Source organism: Scyliorhinus torazame, chromosome 5 (assembly GCF_047496885.1).
Source record: "Scyliorhinus torazame isolate Kashiwa2021f chromosome 5, sScyTor2.1, whole genome shotgun sequence".
Classification (NCBI taxonomy): domain Eukaryota; kingdom Metazoa; phylum Chordata; class Chondrichthyes; order Carcharhiniformes; family Scyliorhinidae; genus Scyliorhinus; species Scyliorhinus torazame.
The window spans coordinates 121657151-121673030 of record NC_092711.1 but is presented as its reverse complement, the minus strand read 5'-3'; the positions used below and the strand labels follow the sequence as shown (position 1 = coordinate 121673030).

Here is a 15880-nt window from a genome sequence, read left to right as displayed (position 1 = left end):
TGACTTGCACCCTGTCAGAGCGCTTTCCTGTTGTTCTGTTTGCTCCCACCAGGATTTGACTTGGTTAAAACGTCCGACATTTCTAACCCGTCCCGGTTTTAATGAAAGGTGATGGTGAAAGACAAGCTTTGTTGTCCTGTCGACAAATTCCGCCTGACTCGCTGAGTTGTCCCAGTGTTTTCCGCAGATGTTAGATCGACTTTCGATGGCAATAACAGCGTGCTTCTGTTACTTTCCCGGGGCTCGTTGGTCTAGGGGTATGACATTCACTTACCTCTATTGACTAATTCCAGTTGATTCAGGCAGCCCTCTGTATGTTTCATTTTATTCAGTTCAACAGCATCAGACTGTGTAATCTCTCTTCTCCCTCCACCATCTGTTTATTTCCATCAAGTTATTTTCATTCCTTCCATTGGTATGTTTTACCCTCAGCATTGCGCCCCTCCCCCCAGCACATACCATCCTACTTGAGCAACCCTGTCGCCAATTGTTCGCTGACACACTGCTTACTTTGTTCTGCTATTAACACATTCTGATCTCTTGAGGCGCCACTATCAGCAACTTTGTTAGCCTTGATTAGCCTCATTTACATTCCCTTTTTCTTTCTGTCCGAGACCTTTTCGTCATTTTCCACCTATTGCTGACCACGCTATCGAGGCCCAATAGGGCACGCCAACCCCGCCCCGTCCACATTTGTCTGAATCTGACCCCATTTCCAGTTCTCCAGCTTTGACAAAGAGTCACCCAGGCCCGGAACGACCGCTGCCATCTCGCTCCACAGAGGCCGTCAGTCCTGCTGAGATTGTCCAGTATGTTCTGTTTTTGTTTCAGAATGAAGCATCCGCAGTAAGTTGCATTTGTCGTTCATTTAGACATGTTTGACATGGTGAATAAGTAGGTTTATCTGCATTAGTAAATGCATGAAATTCTGTTGTGGATGAACTAGCTCCGCATATCCAAAATAAGAAGGTCCTTTTCTTCTCATTGCCTGTCGAAAATTCAGTGCTTGTGACTTAATGTGGAATTTATTTTAGTGGCTAATGAGAGACTAATCCTCATAATCCTAGAACATACGAGATGGGGAACACAAGTACTTTGTGCAAACATTCCTCACACAACATGAGAAGCACTTGATGTTTCTACCCGGTATGGCCCCGGGGACCTTTCGCATGTTAGGGGAATGTGCTAACCACTACACTACAGAAACAGCTGGCAATCAACGGACGTGTACAATGTGCAACCTCACTGTGTTGCTGCAGATTCGCATGGTGAGGCTGAGAGGCTAGGCCACTTATTACAAGACGACTGCTGTTTCTTTCAAAAACAGATGTTTCAACATATAAAACCACGAGATGTAGAAATTAGATCGAACTTAACATGATCTGCGTTAACTTCACAGGGACGTGACCCATCTAATCCACAGAGCCAAAGTGGAGAATTGAACTGACTGGAGAGCTGCATCTTAACGCTGACCTTCCGGACCTCGGCCTCCTGAAATGTTCCAAAGAAGCTCAACAAACACTCGAGGAACAGCAGCGCATCTTTCCACTGGGCTCAATACAGCTTTCACACTCATAGTGTGTGCAACCGTCTCACACTGTAAATGCTGCCCCCATTCTGTGTGTACTACCATCGCAGATTTGGGTTTGAATCTTGTTTCCACTTCGTCTTTGTATCCGGGCGGTAGTTGCTGAGAGCTGGCACAGACACAGCGGCTGGAATGGCCTCATACTGTGGTGTAATTATTCTCTCATTCGATGCTCACCTCACTCTGTGGCCAGGGAACCCTAGGCCTTTTCTCATTTCATCTCTCCTGACTTGCACCCTGTCAGAGCGCTTTCCTGTTATTCTGTTTGCTCCCACCGGGATTTGACTTGGTTAAAACGTCCGACATTTCTAACCCGTCCCGGTTTTAATGAAAAGTGATGGTGAAAGACGAGCTGTGTTGTCCTGTCGACAAATCCCGCCTGACTCGCTGAGTTGTTCCAGTATCTTCCGCAGATGTCGGATCAACTTTCGATACGAGAATTGAAGACGTTCTGCTCACTTTGCTCTGCATCAAGAATCAGCTGTCCCACCCAGTGAGTTAAAGCGCACGCCAAAAGTTCGAATTCCGAGCCAGCCAGGAGTCGAACCTGGAATCTCCTGATTCGTAGTCAGACGCGTTATCCATTGCGCCACTGGCCCAGCCGGGTGCATGCATTTTGCTATTCCTTATTGAGCCTCTGTGGCGCATTCGGCGGGATTCATTCACATTGGGTTTCCTTTGAGAAGCTGAGCTCACACAGCAGGGAACCAATACGTTCCCGAGACAATCAAGACATTTTCTAAAAGCTTGTCTATGTGTGGATATTCACTTACTTCTATTGACTTATTCCAGTAGATTCAGGCAGCTCTCTGTATGTTTCATTTTATTCAGTTCAACAACATCAGACTGTGTAACCTCTCTTCCCCCTCCACCATCTGCTTCTTCCCCCTCCACCATCTGTATCCATCATCTTATTTTAATTCCTTGCATTGATATGTTTTACCCTCAGCATTGCCCCCCTCCCCCAGCCCATACCATCCTACTTGAGCAATCTGATCCCTGTCGCCAATTGTTCGCTGACACGCTGCTTACTTTCTGCGATTAACACATTCTGATCTCTTGAGGCGCCACTATCAGCACCTTGATTAGCCTCATTTACATTCCCTTTTTCTTTCTGTCCGAGACATTTTCGTCATTTTCCACCTATTGCTGACCACTCTATCGAGGCCCAATAGGGCACGCCAACCCCGCCCCATCCACATTAGTCTGAATCTGACCCCATTTCCAGTTCTCCAGCTTTGACAAAGAGTCACCCAGGCCCGGAACGACCGCTGCCATCTCGCTCCACAGAGGCTGTCAGTCCTGCTGAGATTGTCCAGTATGTTCTGTTTTTGTTTCAGAATGAAGCATCCGCAGTAAGTTGCGTTTGTCGTTCATTTAGACATGTTTGAGATGGTGAATAAGTATGTTTATCTGCATTTGTAAATGCATGAAATTCTGTTGTGGATGAACTAGCTCCGAATATCCAAAATAAGAAGGTCATTTTCTTCTCATTGCCTGTCGAAAGTTCAGTGCTTGTGACTTAATGTGGAATTTATTTTAGTGGCTCATGAGAGACTAATCCTCATAATCCTCGAACATACGAGATGGGGGAACAAAAGTACTTTGTGCAAACATTACTCACACAACATGAGAAGCACTTGATGTTTCTACCCGGTATGGCCTCGGGGACCTTTCGCATGTTAGGGGAATGTGCTAACCACTACACGACAGAAACCGCTGGCGGTGCAGTAATCAATGCACTTGTGCAATGTTCAACCTCACTGTGTTGCTGCAGATTCTCATGGTTCGTCTGAGAGGCCATGTCACTTATTACAAGAAGACAGCCGTTTCTTTAAAACCGATGTCTCAACTTATAAAACAATCAGGAATCGAACTTTACAGACCTGAAGATAAGTTATGCTTGAAGTGGAAGTTAAATTGAGAAGGCAGGGCTTTCGAAAATAACCACAACCATACGGGTGCATGCATTTTGCCAATCCTCGTTGATGAAGACCAGTTACGAGATTGCGGCAATAGTCAGCAACAGACTAAACTGGAAGTACGAGATGTTTCTGCCCGGTTTCGAACTTTTCGCGTGTTAGGCGAATGTGATACCCACTACACTACAGAAACAGCTGGCAATCAACGGACGTGTACAATGTGCAACCTCACTGTGTTGCTGCAGATTCGCATGGTGAGGCTGAGAGGCTAGGCCACTTATTACAAGACGACTGCTGTTTCTTTCAAAAACAGGTGTTTCAACATATAAAACCACGAGATGTAGAAATTAGATCGAACTTAACATGATCTGCGTTAACTTCACAGGGACGTGACCCATCTAATCCACAGAGCCAAAGTGGAGAATTGAACTGACTGGAGAGCTGCATCTTAACGCTGACCTCCCGGACCTCGCCCTCCTGAAATGTTCCAAAGAAGCTCAACAAACACTCGAGGAACAGCAGCGCATCTTTCCACTGGGCTCAATACAGCTTTCACACTCATAGTGTGTGCAACAGTCTCACACTGTAAATGCTGCCCCCATTCTGTGTGTCCTTCCATCGCAGATTTGGGTTTGAATCTTGTTTCCACTTCTTCTTTGTATCCGGGCGGTAGTTGTTGAGAGCTGGCACAGACACAGCGGCTGGAATGGCCTCATACTGTGGTGTAATTATTCTCTCATTCGATGCTCACCTCACTCTGTGGCCAGGGAACCCTAGGCCTTTTCTCATTTAATCTCTCCTGACTTGCACCCTGTCAGAGCGCTTTCCTGTTGTTCTGTTTGCTCCCACCAGGATTTGACTTGGTTAAAACGTCCGACATTTCTAACCCGTCCCGGTTTTAATGAAAGGTGATGGTGAAAGACAAGCTTTGTTGTCCTGTCGACAAATTCCGCCTGACTCGCTGAGTTGTTCCAGTGTTTTCCGCAGATGTTAGATCGACTTTCGATGGCAATAACAGCGTGCTTCTGTTACTTTCCCGGGGCTCGTTGGTCTAGGGGTATGACATTCACTTACCTCTATTGACTAATTCCAGTTGATTCAGGCAGCCCTCTGTATGTTTCATTTTATTCAGTTCAACAGCATCAGACTGTGTAATCTCTCTTCTCCCTCCACCATCTGTTTATTTCCATCAAGTTATTTTCATTCCTTCCATTGGTATGTTTTACCCTCAGCATTGCGCCCCTCCCCCCAGCCCATACCATCCTACTTGAGCAACCCTGTCGCCAATTGTTCGCTGACACACTGCTTACTTTGTTCTGCTATTAACACATTCTGATCTCTTGAGGCGCCACTATCAGCAACTTTGTTAGCCTTGATTAGCCTCATTTACATTCCCTTTTTCTTTCTGTCCGAGACTTTTTCGTCATTTTCCACCTATTGCTGACCACTCTATCGAGGCCCAATAGGGCACGCCAACCCCGCCCCATCCACATTTGTCTGAATCTGACCCCATTTCCAGTTCTCCAGCTTTGACAAAGAGTCACCCAGGCCCGGAACGACCGCTGCCATCTCGCTCCACAGAGGCCGTCAGTCCTGCTGAGATTGTCCAGTAAGTTCTGTTTTTGTTTCAGAATGAAGCATCCGCAGTAAGTTGCATTTGTCGTTCATTTAGACATGTTTGAGATGGTGAATAAGTATGTTTATCTGCATTAGTCAATGCATGAAATTCTGTTGTGGATGAACTAGCTCCGCATATCCAAAATAAGAAGGTCCTTTTCTTCTCATTGCCTGTCGAAAATTCAGTGCTTGTGACTTAATGTGGAATTTATTTTAGTGGCTCATGAGAGACTAATCCTCATAATCCTCGAACATACGAGATGGGGAACACAAGTACTTTGTGCAAACATTCCTCACACAACATGAGAAGCACTTGATGTTTCTACCCGGTATGGCCCCGGGGACCTTTCGCATGTTAGGGGAATGTGCTAACCACTACACTACAGAAACAGCTGGCAATCAACGGACGTGTACAATGTGCAACCTCACTGTGTTGCTGCAGATTCGCATGGTGAGGCTGAGAGGCTAGGCCACTTATTACAAGACGACTGCTGTTTCTTTCAAAAACAGATGTTTCAACATATAAAACCACGAGATGTAGAAATTAGATCGAACTTAACATGATCTGCGTTAACTTCACAGGGTCGTGACCCATCTAATCCACAGAGCCAAAGTGGAGAATTGAACTGACTGGAGAGCTGCATCTTAACGCTGACCTTCCGGACCTCGGCCTCCTGAAATGTTCCAAAGAAGCTCAACAAACACTCGAGGAACAGCAGCGCATCTTTCCACTGGGCTCAATACAGCTTTCACACTCATAGTGTGTGCAACCGTCTCACACTGTAAATGCTGCCCCCATTCTGTGTGTACTACCATCGCAGATTTGGGTTTGAATCTTGTTTCCACTTCGTCTTTGTATCCGGGCGGTAGTTGCTGAGAGCTGGCACAGACACAGCGGCTGGAATGGCCTCATACTGTGGTGTAATTATTCTCTCATTCGATGCTCACCTCACTCTGTGGCCAGGGAACCCTAGGCCTTTTCTCATTTCATCTCTCCTGACTTGCACCCTGTCAGAGCGCTTTCCTGTTATTCTGTTTGCTCCCACCGGGATTTGACTTGGTTAAAACGTCCGACATTTCTAACCCGTCCCGGTTTTAATGAAAAGTGATGGTGAAAGACGAGCTGTGTTGTCCTGTCGACAAATCCCGCCTGACTCGCTGAGTTGTTCCAGTATCTTCCGCAGATGTCGGATCAACTTTCGATACGAGAATTGAAGACGTTCTGCTCACTTTGCTCTGCATCAAGAATCAGCTGTCCCACCCAGTGAGTTAAAGCGCACGCCAAAAGTTCGAATTCCGAGCCAGCCAGGAGTCGAACCTGGAATCTCCTGATTCGTAGTCAGACGCGTTATCCATTGCGCCACTGGCCCAGCCGGGTGCATGCATTTTGCTATTCCTTATTGAGCCTCTGTGGCGCATTCGGCGGGATTCATTCACATTGGGTTTCCTTTGAGAAGCTGAGCTCACACAGCAGGGAACCAATACGTTCCCGAGACAATCAAGACATTTTCTAAAAGCTTGTCTATGTGTGGATATTCACTTACTTCTATTGACTTATTCCAGTAGATTCAGGCAGCTCTCTGTATGTTTCATTTTATTCAGTTCAACAACATCAGACTGTGTAACCTCTCTTCCCCCTCCACCATCTGCTTCTTCCCCCTCCACCATCTGTATCCATCATCTTATTTTAATTCCTTGCATTGATATGTTTTACCCTCAGCATTGCCCCCCTCCCCCAGCCCATACCATCCTACTTGAGCAATCTGATCCCTGTCGCCAATTGTTCGCTGACACACTGCTTACTTTCTGCGATTAACACATTCTGATCTCTTGAGGCGCCACTATCAGCACCTTGATTAGCCTCATTTACATTCCCTTTTTCTTTCTGTCCGAGACATTTTCGTCATTTTCCACCTATTGCTGACCACTCTATCGAGGCCCAATAGGGCACGCCAACCCCGCCCCATCCACATTAGTCTGAATCTGACCCCATTTCCAGTTCTCCAGCTTTGACAAAGAGTCACCCAGGCCCGGAACGACCGCTGCCATCTCGCTCCACAGAGGCTGTCAGTCCTGCTGAGATTGTCCAGTATGTTCTGTTTTTGTTTCAGAATGAAGCATCCGCAGTAAGTTGCGTTTGTCGTTCATTTAGACATGTTTGAGATGGTGAATAACTATGTTTATTTGCATTTGTAAATGCATGAAATTCTGTTGTGGATGAACTAGCTCCGAATATCCAAAATAAGAAGGTCATTTTCTTCTCATTGCCTGTCGAAAGTTCAGTGCTTGTGACTTAATGTGGAATTTATTTTAGTGGCTCATGAGAGACTAATCCTCATAATCCTCGAACATACGAGATGGGGGAACAAAAGTACTTTGTGCAAACATTACTCACACAACATGAGAAGCACTTGATGTTTCTACCCGGTATGGCCTCGGGGACCTTTCGCATGTTAGGGGAATGTGCTAACCACTACACGACAGAAACCGCTGGCGGTGCAGTAATCAATGCACTTGTGCAATGTTCAACCTCACTGTGTTGCTGCAGATTCTCATGGTTCGTCTGAGAGGCCATGTCACTTATTACAAGAAGACAGCCGTTTCTTTAAAACCGATGTCTCAACTTATGAAACAATTAGGAATCGAACTTTACAGACCTGAAGATAAGTTATGCTTGAAGTGGAAGTTAAATTGAGAAGGCAGGGCTTTCGAAAATAACCACAACCATACGGGTGCATGCATTTTGCCAATCCTCGTTGATGAAGACCAGTTACGAGATTGCGGCAATAGTCAGCAACAGACTAAACTGGAAGTACGAGATGTTTCTGCCCGGTTTCGAACTTTTCGCGTGTTAGGCGAATGTGATACCCACTACACTACAGAAACAGCTGGCAATCAACGGACGTGTACAATGTGCAACCTCACTGTGTTGCTGCAGATTCGCATGGTGAGGCTGAGAGGCTAGGCCACTTATTACAAGACGACTGCTGTTTCTTTCAAAAACAGATGTTTCAACATATAAAACCACGAGATGTAGAAATTAGATCGAACTTAACATGATCTGCGTTAACTTCACAGGGACGTGACCCATCTAATCCACAGAGCCAAAGTGGAGAATTGAACTGACTGGAGAGCTGCATCTTAACGCTGACCTCCCGGACCTCGCCCTCCTGAAATGTTCCAAAGAAGCTCAACAAACACTCGAGGAACAGCAGCGCATCTTTCCACTGGGCTCAATACAGCTTTCACACTCATAGTGTGTGCAACAGTCTCACACTGTAAATGCTGCCCCCATTCTGTGTGTCCTTCCATCGCAGATTTGGGTTTGAATCTTGTTTCCACTTCTTCTTTGTATCCGGGCGGTAGTTGTTGAGAGCTGGCACAGACACAGCGGCTGGAATGGCCTCATACTGTGGTGTAATTATTCTCTCATTCGATGCTCACCTCACTCTGTGGCCAGGGAACCCTAGGCCTTTTCTCATTTAATCTCTCCTGACTTGCACCCTGTCAGAGCGCTTTCCTGTTGTTCTGTTTGCTCCCACCAGGATTTGACTTGGTTAAAACGTCCGACATTTCTAACCCGTCCCGGTTTTAATGAAAGGTGATGGTGAAAGACAAGCTTTGTTGTCCTGTCGACAAATTCCGCCTGACTCGCTGAGTTGTTCCAGTGTTTTCCGCAGATGTTAGATCGACTTTCGATGGCAATAACAGCGTGCTTCTGTTACTTTCCCGGGGCTCGTTGGTCTAGGGGTATGACATTCACTTACCTCTATTGACTAATTCCAGTTGATTCAGGCAGCCCTCTGTATGTTTCATTTTATTCAGTTCAACAGCATCAGACTGTGTAATCTCTCTTCTCCCTCCACCATCTGTTTATTTCCATCAAGTTATTTTCATTCCTTCCATTGGTATGTTTTACCCTCAGCATTGCGCCCCTCCCCCCAGCCCATACCATCCTACTTGAGCAACCCTGTCGCCAATTGGTCGCTGACACACTGCTTACTTTGTTCTGCTATTAACACATTCTGATCTCTTGAGGCGCCACTATCAGCAACTTTGTTAGCCTTGATTAGCCTCATTTACATTCCCTTTTTCTTTCTGTCCGAGACTTTTTCGTCATTTTCCACCTATTGCTGACCACTCTATCGAGGCCCAATAGGGCACGCCAACCCCGCCCCATCCACATTTGTCTGAATCTGACCCCATTTCCAGTTCTCCAGCTTTGACAAAGAGTCACCCAGGCCCGGAACGACCGCTGCCATCTCGCTCCACAGAGGCCGTCAGTCCTGCTGAGATTGTCCAGTATGTTCTGTTTTTGTTTCAGAATGAAGCATCCGCAGTAAGTTGCATTTGTCGTTCATTTAGACATGTTTGAGATGGTGAATAAGTAGGTTTATCTGCATTAGTAAATGCATGAAATTCTGTTGTGGATGAACTAGCTCCGCATATCCAAAATAAGAAGGTCCTTTCCTTCTCATTGCCTGTCGAAAATTCAGTGCTTGTGACTTAATGTGGAATTTATTTTAGTGGCTCATGAGAGACTAATCCTCATAATCCTCGAACATACGAGATGGGGAACACAAGTACTTTGTGCAAACATTCCTCACACAACATGAGAAGCACTTGATGTTTCTACCCGGTATGGCCCCGGGGACCTTTCGCATGTTAGGGGAATGTGCTAACCACTACACTACAGAAACCGCTGGCGGTGCAGTAATCAATGGACTTGTGCAATGTTCAACCTCACTGTGTTGCTGCAGATTCTCATGGTTCGTCTGAGAGGCCATGTCACTTATTACAAGAAGACAGCCGTTTCTTTAAAACCGATGTCTCAACTTATAAAACAATCAGGAATCGAACTTTACAGACCTGAAGATAAGTTATGTTTTGCTTGAAGTGGAAGTTAAATTGAGAATGCAGGGCTTTCGTAAATAACCACAACCAGACGGGTGCATGCATTTTGCTATTCCTCGTTGATGAAGACCAGTTACGAGATTGCGGCAATAGTCAGCAACAGACTAAACTGGAAATACGAGATGTTTCTGCCCGGTTTCGAACCGGGGACCTTTCGCGTGTTAGGCGAATGTGATAACCAATACACTACAGAAACAGCTGGCAATCAACGGACGTGTACAATGTGCAACCTCACTGTGTTGCTGCAGATTCGCATGGTGAGGCTGAGAGGCTAGGCCACTTATTACAAGACGACTGCTGTTTCTTTCAAAAACAGATGTTTCAACATATAAAACCACGAGATGTAGAAATTAGATCGAACTTAACATGATCTGCGTTAACTTCACAGGGACGTGACCCATCTAATCCACAGAGCCAAAGTGGAGAATTGAACTGACTGGAGAGCTGCATCTTAACGCTGACCTTCCGGACCTCGGCCTCCTGAAATGTTCCAAAGAAGCTCAACAAACACTCGAGGAACAGCAGCGCATCTTTCCACTGGGCTCAATACAGCTTTCACACTCATAGTGTGTGCAACCGTCTCACACTGTAAATGCTGCCCCCATTCTGTGTGTACTACCATCGCAGATTTGGGTTTGAATCTTGTTTCCACTTCGTCTTTGTATCCGGGCGGTAGTTGCTGAGAGCTGGCACAGACACAGCGGCTGGAATGGCCTCATACTGTGGTGTAATTATTCTCTCATTCGATGCTCACCTCACTCTGTGGCCAGGGAACCCTAGGCCTTTTCTCATTTCATCTCTCCTGACTTGCACCCTGTCAGAGCGCTTTCCTGTTATTCTGTTTGCTCCCACCGGGATTTGACTTGGTTAAAACGTCCGACATTTCTAACCCGTCCCGGTTTTAACGAAAAGTGATGGTGAAAGACGAGCTGTGTTGTCCTGTCGACAAATCCCGCCTGACTCGCTGAGTTGTTCCAGTATCTTCCGCAGATGTCGGATCAACTTTCGATACGAGAATTGAAGACGTTCTGCTCACTTGCTCTGCATCAAGAATCAGCTGTCCCACCCAGTGAGTTAAAGCGCACGCCAAAAGTTCGAATTCCGAGCCAGCCAGGAGTCGAACCTGGAATCTCCTGATTCGTAGTCAGACGCGTTATCCATTGCGCCAATTGCCCAGCCGGGTGCAGGCATTTTGCTATTCCTTGTTGAGCCTCTGTGGCGCACTCGGCGGGATTCATTCACATTGGGTTTCCTTTGAGAAGCTGAGCTCACACAGCAGGGAACCAATACGTTCCCGAGACAATCAAGACATTTTCTAAAAGCTTGTCTATGTGTGGATATTCACTTACTTCTATTGACTTATTCCAGTAGATTCAGGCAGCTCTCTGTATGTTTCATTTTATTCAGTTCAACAACATCAGACTGTGTAACCTCTCTTCCCCCTCCACCATCTGCTTCTTCCCCCTCCACCATCTGTATCCATCATCTTATTTTAATTCCTTGCATTGATATGTTTTACCCTCAGCATTGCCCCCCTCCCCCAGCCCATACCATCCTACTTGAGCAATCTGATCCCTGTCGCCAATTGTTCGCTGACACACTGCTTACTTTCTGCGATTAACACATTCAGATCTCTTGAGGCGCCACTATCAGCACCTTGATTAGCCTCATTTACATTCCCTTTTTCTTTCTGTCCGAGACATTTTCGTCATTTTCCACCTATTGCTGACCACTCTATCGAGGCCCAATAGGGCACGCCAACCCCGCCCCATCCACATTAGTCTGAATCTGACCCCATTTCCAGTTCTCCAGCTTTGACAAAGAGTCACCCAGGCCCGGAACGACCGCTGCCATCTCGCTCCACAGAGGCTGTCAGTCCTGCTGAGATTGTCCAGTATGTTCTGGTTTTGTTTCAGAATGAAGCATCCGCAGTAAGTTGCATTTGTCGTTCATTTAGAAATGTTTGAGATGGTGAATAAGTATGTTTATCTGCATTTGTAAATGCATGAAATTCTGTTGTGGATGAACTAGCTCCGAATATCCAAAATAAGAAGGTCATTTTCTTCTCATTGCCTGTCGAAAATTCAGTGCTTGTGACTTAATGTGGAATTTATTTTAATGGCTCATGAGAGACTAATCCTCATAATCCTCGAACATACGAGATTGGGGAACAAAAGTACTTTGTGCAAACATTACTCACACAACATGAGAAGCACTTGATGTTTCTACCCGGTATGGCCTCGGGGACCTTTCGCATGTTAGGGGAATGTGCTAACCACTACACGACAGAAACCGCTGGCGGTGCAGTAATCAATGGACTTGTGCAATGTTCAACCTCACTGTGTTGCTGCAGATTCTCATGGTTCGTCTGAGAGGCCATGTCACTTATTACAAGAAGACAGCCGTTTCTTTAAAACCGATGTCTCAACTTATAAAACAATCAGGAATCGAACTTTACAGACCTGAAGATAAGTTATGCTTGAAGTGGAAGTTAAATTGAGAAGGCAGGGCTTTCGAAAATAACCACAACCATACGGGTGCATGCATTTTGCTATTCCTCGTTGATGAAGACCAGTTACGAGATTGCGGCAATAGTCAGCAACAGACTAAACTGGAAGTACGAGATGTTTCTGCCCGGTTTCGAACTTTTCGCGTGTTAGGCGAATGTGATAACCACTACACTACAGAAACAGCTGGCAATCAACGGACGTGTACAATGTGCAACCTCACTGTGTTGCTGCAGATTCGCATGGTGAGGCTGAGAGGCCAGGCCACTTATTACAAGACGACTGCTGTTTCTTTCAAAAACAGATGTTTCAACATATAAAACCACGAGATGTAGAAATTAGATCGAACTTAACATGATCTGCGTTAACTTCACAGGGACGTGACCCATCTAATCCACAGAGCCAAAGTGGAGAATTGAACTGACTGGAGAGCTGCATCTTAACGCTGACCTCCCGGACCTCGCCCTCCTGAAATGTTCCAAAGAAGCTCAACAAACACTCGAGGAACAGCAGCGCATCTTTCCACTGGGCTCAATACAGCTTTCACACTCATAGTGTGTGCAACAGTCTCACACTGTAAATGCTGCCCCCATTCTGTGTGTCCTTCCATCGCAGATTTGGGTTTGAATCTTGTTTCCACTTCTTCTTTGTATCCGGGCGGTAGTTGTTGAGAGCTGGCACAGACACAGCGGCTGGAATGGCCTCATACTGTGGTGTAATTATTCTCTCATTCGATGCTCACCTCACTCTGTGGCCAGGGAACCCTAGGCCTTTTCTCATTTATTCTCTCCTGACTTGCACCCTGTCAGAGCGCTTTCCTGTTGTTCTGTTTGCTCCCACCAGGATTTGACTTGGTTAAAACGTCCGACATTTCTAACCCGTCCCGGTTTTAATGAAAGGTGATGGTGAAAGACAAGCTTTGTTGTCCTGTCGACAAATTCCGCCTGACTCGCTGAGTTGTTCCAGTATTTTCCGCAGATGTTAGATCGACTTTCGATGGCAATAACAGCGTGCTTCTGTTACTTTCCCGGGGCTCGTTGGTCTAGGGGTATGACATTCACTTACCTCTATTGACTAATTCCAGTTGATTCAGGCAGCCCTCTGTATGTTTCATTTTATTCAGTTCAACAGCATCAGACTGTGTAATCTCTCTTCTCCCTCCACCATCTGTTTATTTCTATCAAGTTATTTTCATTCCTTCCATTGGTATGTTTTACCCTCAGCATTGCCCCCCTCCCCCCAGCCTAAACAATACTACTTGAGCAACCCTGTCGCCAATTGTTCGCTGACACACTGCTTACTTTGTTCTGCTATTAACACATTCTGATGTCTTGAGGCGCCACTATCAGCAACTTTGTTAGCCTTGATTAGCCTCATTTACATTCCCTTTTTCTTTCTGTCCGAGACATTTTCGTCATTTTCCACCTATTGCTGACCACTCTATCGAGGCCCAATAGGGCACGCCAACCCCGCCCCATCCACATTTGTCTGAATCTGACCCCATTTCCAGTTCTCCAGCTTTGACAAAGAGTCACCCAGGCCCGGAACGACCGCTGCCATCTCGCTCCACAGAGGCCGTCAGTCCTGCTGAGATTGTCCAGTATGTTCTGTTTTTGTTTCAGAATGAAGCATCCGCAGTAAGTTGCATTTGTCGTTCATTTAGACATGTTTGAGATGGTGAATAAGTAGGTTTATCTGCATTAGTCAATGCATGAAATTCTGTTGTGGATGAACTAGCTCCGCATATCCAAAATAAGAAGGTCCTTTTCTTCTCATTGCCTGTCGAAAATTCAGTGCTTGTGACTTAATGTGGAATTTATTTTAGTGGCTCATGAGAGACTAATCCTCATAATCCTCGAACATACGAGATGGGGAACACAAGTACTTTGTGCAAACATTCCTCACACAACATGAGAAGCACTTGATGTTTCTACCCGGTATGGCCCCGGGGACCTTTCGCATGTTAGGGGAATGTGCTAACCACTACACTACAGAAACAGCTGGCAATCAACGGACGTGTACAATGTGCAACCTCACTGTGTTGCTGCAGATTCGCATGGTGAGGCTGAGAGGCTAGGCCACTTATTACAAGACGACTGCTGTTTCTTTCAAAAACAGATGTTTCAACATATAAAACCACGAGATGTAGAAATTAGATCGAACTTAACATGATCTGCGTTAACTTCACAGGGACGTGACCCATCTAATCCACAGAGCCAAAGTGGAGAATTGAACTGACTGGAGAGCTGCACCTTAACGCTGACCTTCCGGACCTCGGCCTCCTGAAATGTTCCAAAGAAGCTCAACAAACACTCGAGGAACAGCAGCGCATCTTTCCACTGGGCTCAATACAGCTTTCACACTCATAGTGTGTGCAACCGTCTCACACTGTAAATGCTGCCCCCATTCTGTGTGTACTACCATCGCAGATTTGGGTTTGAATCTTGTTTCCACTTCGTCTTTGTATCCGGGCGGTAGTTGCTGAGAGCTGGCACAGACACAGCGGCTGGAATGGCCTCATACTGTGGTGTAATTATTCTCTCATTCGATGCTCACCTCACTCTGTGGCCAGGGAACCCTAGGCCTTTTCTCATTTCATCTCTCCTGACTTGCACCCTGTCAGAGCGCTTTCCTGTTATTCTGTTTGCTCCCACCGGGATTTGACTTGGTTAAAACGTCCGACATTTCTAACCCGTCCCGGTTTTAATGAAAAGTGATGGTGAAAGACGAGCTGTGTTGTCCTGTCGACAAATCCCGCCTGACTCGCTGAGTTGTTCCAGTATCTTCCGCAGATGTCGGATCAACTTTCGATACGAGAATTGAAGACGTTCTGCTCACTTTGCTCTGCATCAAGAATCAGCTGTCCCACCCAGTGAGTTAAAACGCACGCCAAAAGTTCGAATTCCGAGCCAGCCAGGAGTCGAACCTGGAATCTCCTGATTCGTAGTCAGACGCGTGATCCATTGCGCCACTGGCCCAGCCGGGTGCATGCATTTTGCTATTCCTTGTTGAGCCTCTGTGGCGCATTCGGCGGGATTCATTCACATTGGGTTTCCTTTGAGAAGCTGAGCTCACACAGCAGGGAACCAATACGTTCCCGAGACAATCAAGACATTTTCTAAAAGCTTGTCTATGTGTGGATATTCACTTACTTCTATTGACTTATTCCAGTAGATTCAGGCAGCTCTCTGTATGTTTCATTTTATTCAGTTCAACAACATCAGACTGTGTAACCTCTCTTCCCCCTCCACCATCTGCTTCTTCCCCCTCCACCATCTGTATCCATCATCTTATTTTAATTCCTTGCATTGATATGTTTTACCCTCAGCATT

At 46.1% G+C, this 15880-nt stretch overlaps 4 non-coding genes across 4 annotated transcripts; all 4 read right to left on the bottom strand.

Moving 5' to 3' along the window:
- Positions 1-2114: 2114 nt before the first annotated feature.
- trnar-acg (transfer RNA arginine (anticodon ACG)) lies at positions 2115-2187 on the bottom strand. Its single transcript has one exon. It is a non-coding gene; the product is annotated as a tRNA-Arg (tRNA).
- Positions 2188-6424: 4237 nt separating this feature from the next.
- On the bottom strand, positions 6425-6497 carry trnar-acg (transfer RNA arginine (anticodon ACG)). Its single transcript has one exon. It is a non-coding gene; the product is annotated as a tRNA-Arg (tRNA).
- A 3667-nt stretch (positions 6498-10164) lies between these two features.
- trnav-aac (transfer RNA valine (anticodon AAC)) lies at positions 10165-10237 on the bottom strand. Its single transcript has one exon. It is a non-coding gene; the product is annotated as a tRNA-Val (tRNA).
- A 5216-nt stretch (positions 10238-15453) lies between these two features.
- On the bottom strand, positions 15454-15526 carry trnar-acg (transfer RNA arginine (anticodon ACG)). Its single transcript has one exon. It is a non-coding gene; the product is annotated as a tRNA-Arg (tRNA).
- Positions 15527-15880: the final 354 nt, after the last annotated feature.